The sequence below is a fragment of the Mya arenaria genome, chromosome 13, assembly GCF_026914265.1.
Source record: "Mya arenaria isolate MELC-2E11 chromosome 13, ASM2691426v1".
In the NCBI taxonomy this organism is placed as follows: Eukaryota; Metazoa; Mollusca; class Bivalvia; order Myida; family Myidae; genus Mya; species Mya arenaria.
This window is the reverse complement of record NC_069134.1, coordinates 32570635-32589132: the sequence shown is the minus strand read 5'-3', so window position 1 is coordinate 32589132 and position 18498 is coordinate 32570635. Positions and strand designations below refer to the sequence as shown.

General features: G+C 34.3%; 1 protein-coding gene and 1 pseudogene across 1 annotated transcript in view; both read right to left on the bottom strand.

Annotated features, from left to right (window-relative positions):
- LOC128212891 (helicase with zinc finger domain 2-like) overlaps positions 1-18498 on the bottom strand; it is a 376344-nt gene that overhangs the window by 134282 nt on the left and 223564 nt on the right. The window lies entirely within an intron of this gene.
- Positions 4337-9596, bottom strand: LOC128212896 (dehydrogenase/reductase SDR family member 11-like; annotated as a pseudogene).

Below are 18498 nucleotides of genomic sequence, written 5' to 3'. Positions count from 1 at the left end.
AATTGATGTTGCTGTAGATTTGTTTCATGAACACAAAATCGGTACTGTAAACGTATATTGAGTTGCTAGACCTGACAAATAGTTTGTCATCATGGTAAGCTATTCCATTGCAATAATGGGCAAGCTTTACCTGTTTTACTAGATGCAATGCGCTGTCTTTGGCTTGTAAAATGTGAATTTCGCCTGGTTTACTCCATTCAGCAACAGTCACAGCAACTTTGTCATCACATAAACTACACACGTCATGGGGATGGATTGAAAAGGAATACGATGACAAAATCTGAAGGTTTCTATTGAGCAACTTAACTTTAAGGTTGTTGTAGTCCACTATCACAAATTTTCCACATGGTAAAAGGCAAATTCCTCTGATATCACTTTGCATGGAATCGCAATCCTCTTTTATTCTATATACTTCCTTAGCTTCAATAGAGTAAATATGATCAGCCATGTTTTAAATTGTGTCACTTGATTGTAAGTCTTTGTTCTTGTACACAGACTAAACGTAAATAGTATCCTCGACCCTGACTAACATTATCTTACGCAAAGATTAAAACCGAAAAACTTGCTACAGTGCAATCTAAACGATGAGTGAAGCATTACATGTTATCCGATAACCCCTACATGCGAATAAATATGATGCAGATAGAACTGGTCAAATTACGAGTAAGGTATAGTTATCCTTTTGTCTGTGCATACACCTGAAGCCCAAAATCTAGGCTAAGGTGAAAGGTATTCATGGATCGTATTTTTGCACGGCGTAAAGCAAATAAAAACTATCAATAAAAAGGAGAGTTTTGAGTTTAAACCTTGAATCAAGAACATTGTCAAAAGGCTTCCTTAAGTAACTATCATGTTATCTGATTGATTAAATATCAAGATGTAATTTGGATGTGTATTTAATGCTATGGACCTTCGATTGCTATACAAAAACATAAATAGTTACCCTTCACAATGAAGAACTTTATACCTTTAAATCATAAACCTTACGCACTTGCATTCCTTCATACGTTTATCATATTTAAGGCATCCGATGTGCATACTTGTTTAATCGAGCAATTGCTGATATTATAACAATTCATTTTTTTAAAGCTGTTAATAAAGCTACTTAGTTATGGAATTGTACATTGTGTAAATAATGAAGATACAGTTTTGTACGTTCGATAATTTAACCTTTATGTATGCCAAGGACAGGATCATTATCAGAAGGACAATGCTACTTTCACCGTAGAATGACCTGCTAAATTGAGACAGAGGGATTGTTTAAAAAGATTAAGCCTGATTAAATTTACATCATTTAATATAATACATTAACAACTCCAAATATTTTTGGACATTTGGAATCATCTTCTTTTTTTTAACATTGATCTTGCAATATTAGTACAAATTAAGAAGAAGCTACGACTCGGGTTTGAAATGACATCATAATTAAGAGACGCACATAATATTCTGCCTACTATTACATTAAGGCCACACCAATTTACTGTTTTTGCTATACAGTTTAGGAAAAAAATGAAATTGAGTAAGCGGGCGAAATATGAAAAAAAGAAAAAAGCTTCATATATATAGTTAAAAACCGGAGCAGTCGAAAGCAAACATACTTTTTTCCCTTTGAATTAATACTCAAATTAAAATGTTGACAAATTCACCCCTCTGAATGCATACATAAGCAATTTTGTTAAAAGTCAAATTCAAAGCCCGCATGAAGTACTCGTTCAAACTTCCAGGTGATTTGACGCAACATTGTTTTTCATGAATGCGGTTTGATGACATGTACGTTCATTTAATTGTTACATTTACAAGAAAACGACGAATGGAATATCAATATGGTGTTGCCTAAAACATTACCTGTACTCTTCCAGGCGCCGATAGAGCGTAGATGACGCTTTCTGTAATGTCGCCACACGTCAACATCTTTGAAACGTAAAGAAATGTACTGTTTTTATAATGTATGCTATTTCATCTTACGAACTTACATACTACTAATGAAACAAATATATCATTCAATTGTATAAGTTTCAGTTTTTGTCACAAAATATTATCAAAGAATTTTGATTGATTTACTTTCATCTCATTTTTAAAATATCTCGAACATGCAATTGCTTGGCAGGCAGTTTTCCAATTTTCTAAAACAAAAATATTATGAACGTTCTTGTAGCAGCCTAAGGCTTACGAGTGCTTGATGAGTTTACAGAAAGCATCCCAATATACCCTATAATAACGATTGAAAACAAATATTGATTTTCACCTAGTAATTTGAATATTTTTATTTATTTTTTAATGCCAAAACAATAAAGATAACTGTCAAATCAGGTCGGATTGATCAGAAAATAATGACAATTTAGGTGACGCCATGCTACCGGCAGACTGAATCCCAGGTTGCATTTATCATTTAATGCGTGAAGAGCAGTGCTGATATTTCACCGAAAAACGTATTTTTTAAATACTTATACCGACATAATGACATGAACAGTATTTAGCTGGCTGACTTAAGCCATTGTAAAAAGACATTATGTATATGCTTCCTTGTCATCTTTAATTTAGTTTAAAATCCTTCGTAAATACATTTGCAGGGAAAAGGCATACTCAAAATAACTACATTAGTTTAATTTCCAAAGATAAAACCAGATTTACAAAAAATGCCTTTTATAGAGACTGACCTCGACGCCCACCCATTTGACCGCAGGCTCTTCCGGACTGTCTTTAAACATCCGGTTTAAAAAGTCCGTCCCTGCCGCTCCTGGGCTTATGTGCTAGAGTTGGATAAATTGTGTCAATGAAAACAAATTTCTTATTGATAATTTGTTTACCGTCTAAAGTATAAGAACCAATACTTACTAGTACTGTGGTCATTATAAGAAGTACGAATATTTAACATTTACTATGCCTCTGAAATACATGAAACATAAAAATGTATTTATTATCGGAATTGATAATGTAAAATTCGGTTGTGAGGTAGATTTTGTAGGGTACTGTAGTTTATATAAGTTTTACATTTTCCTCGAGGAAATTACAAGTATCGGGTTATGTACTGATTTGGGAAATCATTCGATAAGCAAGTGGGGTACGGAGAGGATCGTGTCATTGTACACTAGTAGCGTGTTTTATTGATTACAAAAAATGATATACAAATAGATGATTGTTTCTGTGTTATTAACGCATATTTATTTTTCAGTTTGGTATTGTTTGTGTTACCAACGTACGAATGGGAGTTTATTCGTGTAGAGGGCTGTGAGTGGCATTGATTCCGGACATTACTACAATGCAGAAGCATTCATCACTGTGTATAGGAACATTGAGCCATTCACCATGTTATGGCTATTCAGGGAATCGGTGCCTGTGTGAATGTTATTGAATTGTCAGAATATACAAAATAAAATACCCCGCTTGTTGGCACACGATAAAATACCCCGCTTGTTGGCACACCTATATTGTGTTCCTTTGTTTGTCTTTACTTAAGGTTAAGATAATAAATATTTTATGTTTGGCATAAAATGAAATGAAATAGAAAACATAAATGTATTTATTATCGGAATTGATAATGTAAAATTCGGTTGTGAGGTAGATTTTGTAGGGTACTGTAGTTTATATAAGTTTTACATTTTCCTCGAGGAAATTACAAGTATCGGGTTATGTACTGATTTGGGAAATCATTCGATAAGCAAGTGGGGTACGGAGAGGATCGTGTCATTGTACACTAGTAGCGTGTTTTATTATTGTGAACACTATTTATTTTTTTTGGACATTGGAAATTTAGAAATTAAATACTTAATATTGCTATTTAATTTAATAAGCCACTGCTAGGCTATGTTTGGGGGGACGGAAAGGCAGTGTTTTGAGGAAGGAGTCGGAGGCCGGTCGTAGCGACACACCGGAAGGAGGAGCTGGCATGCCACGTGGCCAGGGAGAACAAGCTTTGTTTCATTTTCTCGTCGCGCTGGTCCACCGCCAACGGCCACCGTGACGTCAGCGATTTCCGGCCAAGGCTACTTCTCCAGTCCTGCGTTCTCCAATCGAGCGACATCCATGGTCATGGTTAGGGATAGACAGCAGCTTTTTCGCCCCTACCACCCTTACCAAGCGAGGTCCAACGCCAACACCAACGCCATCTGTTTCGGTTGCGGACGGAAAGGACACTTCCGGCGGGAGTGCGAGCTGGTCGGCGGGTCGTCTGTCAAACGAGAGAGCGGCATCGGAGGGCCTAAACAATGATAAGTACTTTCATGATGATAGTGACTGTTTGGGTGAAATGAGAATGAGAAAATAAGGTTTTTATCATCGTATTTCGTAGTTATTTTAAAATAACTTGCGTAAAGATATTATTTGAAAATGTGTGTTTCTTATACCATTTACATCTGATGTAAATGAGGTTCGTACACTGTGTGCGAAGTATAACATAATATGTTTAGTCCCTTGGACAGTTCCGCTTGTATCAGATACTTGCGAAGTCGTACTCTGAGTGCGAGGATTATTTTATGCATTGCAGAATATAGATCTTTCCGTTCAGGGTGTGCTACGGCGGCTGCTAATGGGGGTGTCCCTGAACGATTGTTCAAAAGGCATGGCAGATGGAAATCTGAAAATGCAAAAGATCGTTATGTCAGGGAATCGGATGACACTAAGAAATTTGTATCTCTTAATCTTGGTTTATAGATTACATGAATTGTTATACAATTTAGGTATATTTCATTCATTGATATATTTTTGACTGTTGTTTACGCACCCGTTCTTTTACTGTCGATAAAATACCCCGCTTGTTGGCACACCTATATTATGTTCCTTTGTTTGTCTTAACTTAAGGTTAAGATAATAAATATTTTATGTTTGGCATAAAATGAAATGAAATAGAAAACATAAATAACGATATTGTTATAAAAAGAAAAAAAAATTAGTTCATCAGATATTTTTTTTGGTCGTTTAAAATTCAGAAGTCAATTTAAGCAAAGTTTAACCTAATGTTAGTCTTGTTAAGTCAGTATTAATGAACCCGAAATCTGTACGCTAAATCAACATTTATATTTTGAAAGGGTTGTCTTGCAATAAAACGTTCATCAATACCAGCCATCGGTTGTGTGCTAGTATACATAAAATACACGAGTAATACAACTTAGTGACCGTCAGTTGTCAAAGCATCAAATTTGAAACTACATCATTCACACTATATCTTACATCAGAACGCCCTTGCACGTACTCTACAACCCACTCTTTTTTGGCAAAAGAACGTTGCCATCGCTAGAGCTTGCGTCAGCGCGGTAAATCGCGTGGATAAGTTCAACGCGTTATCACCGCGTTCATCTGCTGCTACCGTGGACGACTTCAGATTTTTTTTTAAACATACACGCGGCATATCGCTGCGATGCGGCTTACCGCGATATGCAGGTTTTTAACAGGTACCGTTGGTACAAAAAGAAGATTGTAAATTGTACCGTGCTCGCGGAATGTCTTTCATCCGATTACGAGGGTAAACAATATCATCCACCAAACTTTATAATTAGGTCGCTGCAATACTGAGTATTTGTTAAAGCATTTCTGGAAACAAATTAATTGATTCTATTATATACCTTCGAAAGGTCTTTCGTGCCTTAATGAAGTGTTTGCACAAGTAGCTCGTTTTTCACTCGTCTTCCTTTGATGGAAAAACAAAGATTATTGGACGTTTTTTTTAAGTTTCATAACTAATAAAGCAATTTGAATTTCGATTTCATAAGTTATCATTGCCATGTTTAGGAATCATATGATTTCAAAGGATTCTAACATGGGTCACCACGGGTCACAACCGATTTAAACAAACAAGCAGATGAAGTTCATTTCTAAATAAAATTTCTGACAAAAAAACATTTTCTGCTTGGCCAAAATTTCAGCGTTGCATCGTTTTACAAAATTCCGTCAAGTTAAATTTTGGCCAAGAATTGCACTATTAAAATAAAAGCAGATCGAAAATATTTCACACATGTAAAAAAAGTTATTTAGAAATTAACGTCACTACCTTGCGTTTTTACATCGGTTGTGACCCGTGGTGACCCATGTGAGAACCCCTTTGAAGTCCTTAACCTGATTGCGCAGTGTTTGTTTGAATGTGATGTGTGATGTATGTTACTATTAAAAGATTGTTCGGAGAATCACGATAGAAAATTACTGGGGTTAAACACGCGTTCAAAATTCACAGCATGGTTGAAGGTCTTTTTGCGTAGTTTAAATGTGGAAAATTCCCCTAAGCTCATATCGCTAGGTATAGTGAAAATTAGATTTAAAAAAAAACAACGTCCGCGGTAAGGAAAAATCCCGGAGATTTACAAAATTTGCAATAAACGAGTGGTTGGAAGTGTACCTCTCACATTCCAAAATATGAGAATATCGCTTATGGTAATACAATATTGCACTTGCACTATCAAGAACAGTAATTGAACGAGCTACAACATTCTTAAATTAAAGCATCCAACTACAAAGTGAATTTATACTCATTTTTTTACAATTGAAATATAAGACATAGTGATCTCCTGTTTGTTACCTTTCACGTAACATATATGTAACAATTTATTTCTTAAATCCGAAAATAACTGTTGAAAACGAAACGGAGAAACAAGCAGCTTACACATAAAATAGTTGAGAATGAGGTTACAACATGAATCGATCGTTTGTCTGCCAAGCCAATATGTAGGACCTTTCAGCAAGATTATTAAATATATCTAAAAATGATGAAATAAATTTAGAGTGTTACGCGAAGATACGGAGCCCTATGTTATATAAACCCCATATTTATAAATTGGTGTATAACAGGTCATTTACACTATAACAAGCCTCTGTGCCGCTGTTGACATAGAGTTCATTTCATAAAAAAAAAAACTAATACAAAGTGTCTTTAAAGGTCGTACCGTTACTCGAATGTGTGTTTTAGCATCATACAGCTCGTTCCTCATACCCTCTGTTATAGCCTTGACCGAATATTTTGTGGCGGAGTAGCAATGCATGTAAGGTGCGTCCGGAAATACACGGTGAGCCGCCATGCTGAAACGGATTCGAGGTATATCTGTTACTATAAATACCATTTGAGGGCTGTACTTATCTGAAAAAGTAGTCCCGTACATCGACCAGGGTTTATTATATATTTTCTGGTCCTATGGGATCAGTTTGTTAGTATGACTTAACGACTCTTTAAATATGAATTATCCTGCGTCTGGTCATAGGGCTGTTGAAAGGGCTGAACATTATATGATAATGAGTTCCTTATCTTTAGAGCAATGGAACATAAAGGGAGCAAGCCCGATAGCAAATAACTTAACGTTGTCCCTTTTTTAACAGGTAAATCTGTCCGCGATTGATATGTTTATACTTTGCGCGTCCATATTGTGGGTTCAAATAATCTTTTTTACAGAATGTATTGTACAATATGGAATGCATTGTACAATATGTCAATCATCCGACCATTTTGCAGAATCCTGTTTATCACATTTGACATCAACATTCAATGAAGGGAATGGACGTGAGGTTTAAAAAAACACTTTTTAAATGAGCTTGAACTATTGCGAAATATGTATTGCGTGAATTTACTTTAATACTATATGGCTCCGTTTATGATGCAAAGATGAGTACATGATAACCGTTATGTGGTGCTATAAAACAATAAAAGGCCACTAGGGCTCAATTTGATTTATTCGGATTTAACACATACTATTAATAATCAGGGTTGTAGTTACTTTACTTAACCGCACACTATGTACTTCTCAACATCCACAAAATAATTAAATAATTTTTAAAATAGTAGATGCGTTCAGTCAAACGTCTACTGTTTGAAGATGCCCGTTAATCTTCGTAACTAGATTTAAAAAGCAGCACTTGATATATTGTGAATGAACGTTTTCAAGATAACTTAGGTGTTTACTTTTACTACATGAATTGGTAAACCTTGTTGATTTAAAAGGATTGTTGAATGTAAACGGTTTTGTTTTCTTGATAATATCAGGCCAGTAGCCCTTGTTTAGAGGGTGTGTGTTAGAGCGGTGTTCTGATGGTCTGGAGGTATACCAGTTGACTAGTACTCAACTGCATTACCTTCACAACATTTATCAATTTGAGAACAAATGCAAGCATGCAAAATTATCAAAAAATTAAATCCATTACCAGTAAAAATATAAGGTTACACGTTATTAGTTGAGCTGGTTCCAAATACTTAAATATTACATTACACTGCTATTGCTTAGCTGACAATAATAGGGTGGCCAGGGTAAAAAGTGATAAAAGTCACCAACTTACCTGCCCATGAGTATGATGTGTCCATCATCTACCCCTCGTTCTTTCATGGATTTATACGCCTCCCTAGAGCACGTCATCAGGCCAATCACATTCACCTAGACTCAAGAAATATAAGTTTGAAATATGCAATGAATGAATCAAAAAATCAATTCTAAAGATAACAAGTTGATTATTTGTTTTTATATTAAAATTTTTACTTCAGTCGCTATTGATTGTTCGGAAGATGCAATTAATTAAGCTGACAAAGCCCAAATATGTCCTCTTTGATTTGATTTTTAAAGACAATTTTCGCGAAGAAGCAGAAGTTCAAGATATGAACTAGGTCAACAAATTAATATTTTCCATGAATTGCAGTTGGTATCTTGAAAAGTGTTTCTTGTTTATTCTTATAACCTTAGGTTATTTTGAATATTTAAGACACAATTTACTATTCAATAACACTGACTTCAAACATATTCCGCCATTTATCTGCTGTCCCGTCAACAACGGGGCATCATGGGCAAGCCCCACATTATTCACGCACACGTCTACGCCTCCGTACTCCTTCTTGATTTGTTCAAACATGGCCAATACGTCTTCCTCCTTTGAGACGTCACATTTTATTGCCGTCAATGATCCTTTTGCATCTTTAAGAGCGTCTGCTAATGCCTTCAAATGAAGAAAAACAATTATGGTTATTTTTAAATAGGCATTGAAAATTCACTGTAAATTAACAAGGAAAAACAAATTCAATTCTCGGTCAATTTAATCCAAGTTAATTATATTTTGCCGACCGTTCCAATGCGGTAATCACATCATAAAAACAAATGTGATGCATGTGGTGTCTTTTAATGTTGTTGAGTGAGTTGCATGTCTATCATTTAGTTTATCTTAGGCATTAACCATGCAACATTAAACAGAATGTTATATATTTCTTTGGCTACTGATAGGCTTCTCTTAATTCATTCAATTGCATCATGATCCAAATTATTATGTCCGACAATTATTACAGGAGGGTTGTTTTGCTCTATGCAAAATATTGATGCTACAAAATGTGAATAACGCTGTTTTAAAGGAGCGTTGCTTTTAATGTAATATATATCACAACACCTTAATTTGCAAGTCGCTCAAAAGGAAAATAATGCACTTAACACAACAATGAACGTACCTGTACTTTTTCAATGTTTCTTGCGCAATCAATAACTTTCATTCCACATTCTGTCAATCTCTTTGCGATGTCCTCTCCGAATCCAGATGATGCCCCTGTTACCAGTGCATCGCGACCTTCCCAACGTTCCATACTTGATTAAATATCCAGAGGTTTTGAACAATTTTAATATAGCTGAGTCAGAAGTAAGCACGACATTGGATGTGATTCCACTACTGTAATACACAGTCACTGATAACATGTAACCGTCGCCTTATAACGACGAGTCCAAGTTGGTAAACGATACGACTAAAAAAAGTACAGATGCGTTAAAAGTGTTAATACTTTGTGAACTACCGTGACGGTTGATGTTTTCAATTGTTTGCTTTAAATATGCCTGAATTAGTGTCGTTGAGGAGTTCGGAGGTCATTAAGTTATTCCTGGGTTCATTGTGATATGTGATTGTTGATTTTGTAAAACTTCTCGAAGAAAAATGAAATAAATCGCGAGCAATGTTTTGATCTTCTCAACAGAGAATAAGAAATTCTAATCTCACACAAGTGTTCTCAAAACAATAGTTCTTACATTGAACGTTTTTAGAAGTAACGTTTAACCTTATTTTGACCTGTTTGTTTGCTTTTTTGTTCTTGGTAATCAGATAGTGATATCAAATTTAGTATGTTATTGGATATGGCATGCTGACTCTTGAGTTTGCTGAACGAGTGGATCAGGGGGCGGGGGTGCACCCGCCCCCACCCCGCCCCCTTAAATCGTCCAAGGTTACTTTTAGTTTCAATATAGGAGAATAAATTTATATAATACACCCATAATACGCCATTTTGAACTAGAAAGTGTAAAAATGTTCGTGGGGGAATACCCCTCCCCCCTCGCCCAGCTATTTAACCCAAATAAATTGCGGTTCTCAAGCACAACTGACATTTAAACTGTTAAGCCTCTAAGTTACGCTCTCTCCAACGTATAAACCTAGATCCGCTTCTGTACTGTATGTTATTCTACACCGTAATATAATCCACTTTTGGTACATGCAAGTTTTGTTTGGTAAGATGCGAGGGTAAAACTCTCGGTAGAGTCCATTTCATTTCAAATTTATACAAGACTATTAAATTTGGGAAATCAATTATTACAAATAACTTGCTACTGACCACGTCCGTTTCATTCATTTGATGACAATCTGGTCAAGTTACAAACGGATTAGTCCGAAGGTTGCACAAAAACGGTGTTTAGAATGACTTGGTACCATATGTTTAATATATGTATTGTGATTTGTAGAAACAAGCTATTTGTTCTTTTTTACTTTATTTTATAAGAAATGATATAAAACTTGAACTCAATATACGGTTGTCATCAGCGTTGCACAATTGATACCATATTAATACATGCATAAAGTAGGTCTGATAAAAGAAATCGTGTATCTGAAAGAAGAATGTAAAGGAGTGTATAGGAATAACTAGATTCAGCTTCTTCTACGATCCCATGAAGGTATGAAGTGTCATTTGATTGAAAGAATGCGTATCTTATATACTTTGGACATCAACTGGAAGGTTATAACGCCTTTTAAAGATGTGCCACTTTACCTTTAGTCATGTTTTGCTATGTTTTAACGGTATTCATGTTTAACTATGAAAAACAAATAGTGAGCAAATGGAAAGAACATAATTTACCGAAATGTATGAGAACATATGTTCAACCCCAACATTAGCTGTACATTTTGAGGCGCCGACAATGCGAAGAGACCCTGTAGGTGACATCCGCACACGTCAACGTCTAAAAACACAAACAAGGAAAACATTCAAACTTATGTTAAGCTTAATCAATATAATCCATAAAGTATGTGATCTGTTATTATCTAAAAAGTTTATAGATTTAAATACAACTTCCAATATGGTGAATCCTGGTATGTTTAGAAGTAGGCCACGATAATAAGCGTTTTCGTAAACACTTTTGTTAATTATATATTCTGATGGGTCCGATTCCACTAGCCAGCCAATTGCTAAAATCGAACATTCCTCTTTTTTCTTTTATTGGTTATACTTTATACGTTTTTGTTTTGTTGCTTTACGGAAACGAAATTAAGTCTGATCTTACCTCCTTAATGTAATTTTTCTCATTAACGCCTCCTGGTTTGTTGTTATTGCTATTGTAAAAGTCTGTTATGGCCGACACTGGGCACATTTTCTTTATAGCGACAACACTAGAAGACTTGTTAGGAGAACTAGAGTTAATTTAGAGGCATATTGTTTAGGACGGGACACACAGCCTGAAGGATAAGCTACACATATATAGAGGACAATTGATTGTTTCAGTGTAAAATCTCAATATAATTCACCGAATGACGGAGCCATGAGTGAAATATTCACTTATCGTCTTCACGAAATAAATTGTGATTTTACACTGAAACATTTTTTTTATTATACATTTAAAACTGCGGTCGTTCGAACAGGCGGTCGTTCGAGAACCGGCGGTCCCTCGAGGTCGAAGCTTAGTCCCGAAGATTTTTCTTTTATTTTCATATAAAATATATTGACGCTGCATCGAAACCTAAATAAGTCGAGGAGTCGAGCACCATAACCGGTCCGAAATACACAATTCATGTACAAAACTGTATGACTCCCTCGAGTCATAAATTCACACATTTCCTCGAACGCTTGTTAAAAAAAACTTGTCAAACTTTTTACATGTTGTAAAAAATACAATGACAGTTGAAAGAAAATTTGATAAGGTGTGATAAGGTGTGAAAAACCATCACTGTGTACGCATGACCGCTATTAGTTGATAAGGACATTTGAGAAATTAATGAAGAGAAGTTAATTGTGATGCTGACCGTGATCTTCTGACGCTCTTTACCCTGTCACGCGATATTATGATTCAACAGTTTCGCGAGACGGACAATATGCGTTAATTATCAATCCTTGATTAACGAAACTTAAATCTGACTAATGCCATAATATGCACTGTCATATTTCAATGTTGCTTGTTTAGAAAATGTGTTTTTTTTTTGTAAAAATAAACTTTACAACTTATTCGTTTATTGTTGTTGTTTTTTTTACTTTTTTTCTATTAATATATGACAACCTTTGAACATATGAGCGATTTTCACAACGCAATACATAATCGGTGTCGAAATAAACATTCGGTTTGACGACTTCAAACTTTATAAAATACATTGAAAGACATTTCTTAACAGAAAGGGAAATTGAAACTTGGGTCGTTCGAAACATCGGTTCCATCGAGGTTTTAGCTCGGACCCCGGCGTCCTCGAGCGATCGCCGTTATAAAGTATTTGAGTTTGAGTATGTCCATACTTCGCATAGGTGGTGTATGGAGTATGAAACTTAGATGGATTTTATTCATGTCCGTCGTCTTTGGTTTTGCTTACGTAAACATGATGTATACAGTTTCAGTTAGTTTAATTTTGTCTGTTGCAAACTGCACCGCCTCAACCGTGATAAAGTGAAACATCTGATCGTTTTCAGCTGTTTATCTTACCTGCAGCAGCATAAATTAGGATGTGGCCCATATTGCAGGTAATTTAAGAGTAACAAGTGGGTAGATAACATTGATAAGTCAGCGTTTACGACAAAAACAAGTATTTACTAACATATGACATTTGGAAAATAAGGCTTATTCTTGAACATGAAAGAAAGAGGAACATGCAACAAACACTAAATTTATACTAAAATATAATGTTCTGTCAACCTTTGATGTCTTTTCCGGATCCAGATGACGCCCCTGTTAGCAGGGTAACGTGACCTTCCCAAAATTCAATACCGTTCGCAAAATTTATTATACTCAAATCAAAATAAAATAGAACGTGTGTGAAATCAACTATTACGGGATACAAATATCACTGATAACTACTAACTACTAGCCATATTATCGCAATATCATATTTACAAATAGCTGTGTCATATATAAAGCTGTCGGCGATGATGTGACATTATGATGCATAATGAGCCAAGATAATGAGTACTTTGAGTGTTTAAAGCTGCATACAATTTTTATATGAAAAACTACAGAAACAAGTGGAGTAGGCAAAGTTTGAACATAAAACCCGTTGTTTAATGGCATAGGGTCAACGCAAAAGACACAGAACTAAAAAAACAAACAATCACAAAGCAGAAACATGGAACACCAGCACAAAACTCCACAAACGTAGTGCATATACTATATAAAATAAACTAGGGGTGTTTATCAAGATTTGTTGGGTACCGTCTTGGAACGGTCAGTTAAATGTATTTTTACTCGGGGTTTAAACTTGTTTGTGTACACAACCTCACTCGTATCCCTGTAAAAATATGGTCAGAATACCGTATAAAGATATTGTATTTCTGACCAGTTGTTAGGTTTGTTTTATTTCGTTTTACTTTTTAGATCATGATATACATAAAAGCACCGAAATGCTAAATATGAAAGACACATAGGAAACGAATTTGGAAGTCGTTGAATAGTGTCGGTCCGCGCTTTTACGATACTGATCTGAGCTGTAAGATCGGTTGTGGGGCTTGGAAAGGAATAAGCGTGTCAAGCTTGGTGCGAGGGCTCTCACGGTTATCGTCCAAGCGTTTGAAATGCACATATCATCCAGAATTGACGGCTTATTCATTACAGGACAAGGTTAAGGATGTATGACGGTTATTTATTATTAATTCCCTAATGAGATGAGTGTCTTGCTAGATTTTAAGAAATAACACCTTTTGAGTAATGTGTTTGTTGTTTACCTCTCTTTTAGTGTTTGTTTTGTCTCATTCATTGTGCCTATTTTTTTATAAGGATACCGGGTCTGTCCCCCTAGTTTGATTGGTTTTATTTAAAAACAAATAAATTATATTTATGGTTATTTATATACGAACGGAATATGTGAAGGATTAAATTTGATTTTTTTTTTGTTTGACATGATTATGAAATCTACCTTCGACACGTCACATTTAATAACCGTAAGTGACCCTTTAGCACCTTTAAGACTTGACAGCTGATGCTTGTAAACATGCCGTATGAGACAAATACATAATACATAAATGTTGCCTGCCTTCAATCAAAAACATAATTCCTTTAAGACTTGTCTACTGATGTTTGTACATAAAAACGTATGGGACGAATACATAATTATACATAAATATTGTTTGCCTTCAATCGAAAACAATAGAAGTATAATTATGTTATTGTTACAAAGATTCATAGTGATCCTATGCGGTGTCATAAATAGTAAGATGGACTCTACTCTAAAAAGCGTTCTGAACAAGTAAGTTGGTTTCAATACAATACATGTCCACAGCGTCGGGACCACCGAAATAAGCTGATGAGGAAATCTACCTTCGCCTGAATAAAACTAGACCTCACAACAAGTTTTATTATTGTATTTAGAAAAAGATATGGAATTTCGAAACATGGATGACTCAACCACACTTATCGTTCAAAATTTTTGAAACAATGATTATAGCAGAATAATTAAAATCTTCATAGATAACCATTCTTGTAGCTGAATCATATACACATAAAATGGTCTAACATTACGGCAATAATTCAGTTTTATACTATATTATGTCGGTGTTACAGGTTTATTTACAATTCGGCGGCGGCGAAGACTTCGTTCAGACTCTACTTAAAACAGTATTTATTTCATTTAATATTCACACGAATGATACACGATAGTCATGTTTTCAATACAAGTGCATAAACAAATACAAGTTTGCAAAGTTTCTTGTTGCGACAGTTTGGTATTTAATGTATTCATTTTTCATCCAGGACGACTATCATTTAGGTTTTGTAACCAAATCAAATTGATACGTCTTTTTATTTTTGAAATTAGAGCCAAAGAACAGCTAAGCTTAATTCTTATGCCATGACTTTTTAAACAGTTTATATTCTTATTAAAGGCACATCTAAATTAATATGATTATTTACCTTTAAGTTAGATTAAATGCATTAAACCACACTCAAAATGTGTATTGAAATATGCACATCAGGTTGTGTGTCTAGCCATGTATTTCCCAATATCTGTGTACCTATTTCAATAATTTAAATCAAATGCTGAACAACTTGTCTAAATTATGTAACTAATTTATACATCATCAATGTCATGTTATTTATTCGAATGTTGTCGTGTATTCCGCCATGTCTTTCGGAGCAGGCACATGTGTATTAATGATGAAATCCTTCCATTTTATGTAGTAATCTACCCCTAAATATATTTAGTTTTGAAAAAACAGAATACGTATCCCCGCAAAGTATCAAAGCATTTGGTTTGGCTTACAAACTGCCGTTCTAAGACAATCTACCTAACAATCCTTGATAAACATACCTATTTTTTATATATTGGATATATGTATTGTACTGGGACCCTTGCTTTTTATTTTATACATAAATGATATTGCAGTTATGCATCCAACATTAAATATAGATCTATATGCAGATGACTCAACACTTTATGAATCTGGATATCAGTTGACGGATATTCAAAATAAATTACAACATCATTTAAATTATGTTAATAAGTGGTGTCAACTAAATAATATGTCATTGCATCCTTCCAAGACTAAATGCATGTTAATAGGGTCTGCAAATAAATTAAAAAACACTGGGAATCTTGAACTTTGTATTAATGATGTTCAAATAGTTAATGTTGTTGTGCAAAAGTTATTAGGGTTGTATATAGATAATACACTAAACTGGCATGTGCAAATCGATTATGTTTGTAAAAATCTGAATAAGAAAATTGCACTTCTAAAAAATATAATATATTTCCTCACACCTGATACAAAACGAATGTTTTACAATGCATATATTCTGCCAAATTTTGATTACGGCTGCTTGGTCTGGGGCAAGGGAACCAATTCATATGTGAATAAAATAAATAACTTACAAAAACGAATTGCAAAAATCATACTTGGTAAATCTAAACGAGATTCATCAACAAATCTATTTAAAGAACTAAAATGGCTAAACTTCTCGGATAGATGTAAATACCACGCAGCAGTATTAGTTTACAAGACGTTGAATAGCATGGCTCCATCATATATGTCAGAATTAGTAACAGTTTCAGACAATAATGTATATATGCTAAGATCAATGGCACACAAAGATATTGTTTTACAAACTAGACCTCGTACTAATTATATGAAAGCATCGTTTACATATTACAGCAGAATTGTTTGGAATAATATACCTTTGGAAATACGAGAATCAAAAAACTTTAATACGTATAAAATAAAGGTCAAACAGTACCTCATAGGAAACTTGTGATTATACAAATTGTGATGTTTTATTCATAATTATATTTAACTGAGAGTATCTGTCTAATATTGATTCAACATCATCATCATCATGTCATCATATGCATCATTATCGTCAGCATCAACAGCATACTTATAATCATCATCATCATCGTCATCGTTGTTAGCATCGTCTTCATGTTTGTCTTATGATTATTTGCCTTATTTTCATTCTGTTTCAGAGGGCCATATCGAAAATAAGATTCTGTAGTTTTGTACATGATCTTAATATGTCACCTTCTTAAAATAAAGATATTATTATTATTATTATTATTATTATTATTATTGTGTGGTTTGTGGAGTTTTGTGCTTTTGTTCCATGTTTCTTGATTGTGTTTTTTTTGTTTGTTTTAGTGTTTTATGTCTCTGGCGTTTACCCTGTGTCATTAAACGGGGTTTTTGTTTAAAGTTCTGATTTCTTAACTTGTTTCTGCAGTTGTTTACATATATATAACAGGAGAAAAAAATGTATAAAAACCCTCTCCACAACTAAATATAATTTGATTTTTTTTTTGGATTCTTTCAGAGTCAACCAAACTACTGGCAATCATCTAATAACATATTCATTGACTATGTGTTTATTTATTTTGTATATTTTGTATGTAATTTCGATTTATAAACATGTATGAAAGTTTGTATTCTGTTGCCACTTTCCAAAATATTCGGCCATATGGGTTATGACCTTCTTGTTTATAAATGTTCCATTTTGTTTAGTCCATAACATTATATAACATAAGCATTTATAACTATTGCATAACATTAAGGCCATGCAAGACAAACTTTGCATTTTGTTTCTGAATATATCTGTACAAAGCAAGCAAATGATGTCAATATTATATGTTGTTACCAGACATGCTGTTAATGCATGGGATACCAGATCTCAACAAATGTACTCCATAACAAATGTCAAGAAATGACTATAAACCTTGGCGAACCTAAATGCTTGCTTTCGAAAAAAGATGGCACAACATAAAACAACAGTCTCTGAGATAGATATATGGAAAACAATAGGAAGCCATTACATATTATTGTGGTATTAAAGACTCATTAATGATATTTATGGAATGTCGTTGGTCTCATGTGTTTTTCTCCCAGATTAAGCTACATAACATTTAGATTTGAAAATTTGTATGAGATATATAGCTCCTGACGTTATATCATATTACGATACATTCATTCTCCTGTCCGCAAATACAATTTAAGATGTAACTTTGCCTTCATTAATCATTTTGTGGTTACTGCCCTCAGGTTTAATGCGTATTGTCAGAAATCCTGTGGCAGTTTAAACACACAATGTGAGACTGTACATAGCATATCATAGCTTAGTTATTTAGTATTTAGTCTTGCATGGAATAAAGGTCAATGCTAAGATATGTTTTCAATCCTTATGGTAATAATTTTAGTTTTATTTTGAGTTTGAAAACATTTTCAAGTATAGCATTTAAGTGCTCGAAACTTTAGCGTTTCGTACAATGAGAGTTTCGTACGAAACATTTTGGCCTTACGATTTGTTTTGGGTTAGGCGTACTCCTTTAGGAATGTTCTTTAGTCACCGTGATGTTAACGTTGAACATTTTGGACTCTCTGTCTGTTACACAATACTCAATATTGAGGATATTAAACTAATTATATAATTCGAAACCAAATACAATAAACGCATTTCAAGTGTAAAACGTTCTTTGTTAAATTAGATTTGCACTGCAGGCATCAACGATATTCGGTATCTGGGAGGCATGGCAATGGTGATATAGATTTTGTGATATGAGTATCAATACTATTTAAACTCGCTCAATATTTGCATATCATGATAATTATGTCATCCTTTCCAAACGTTT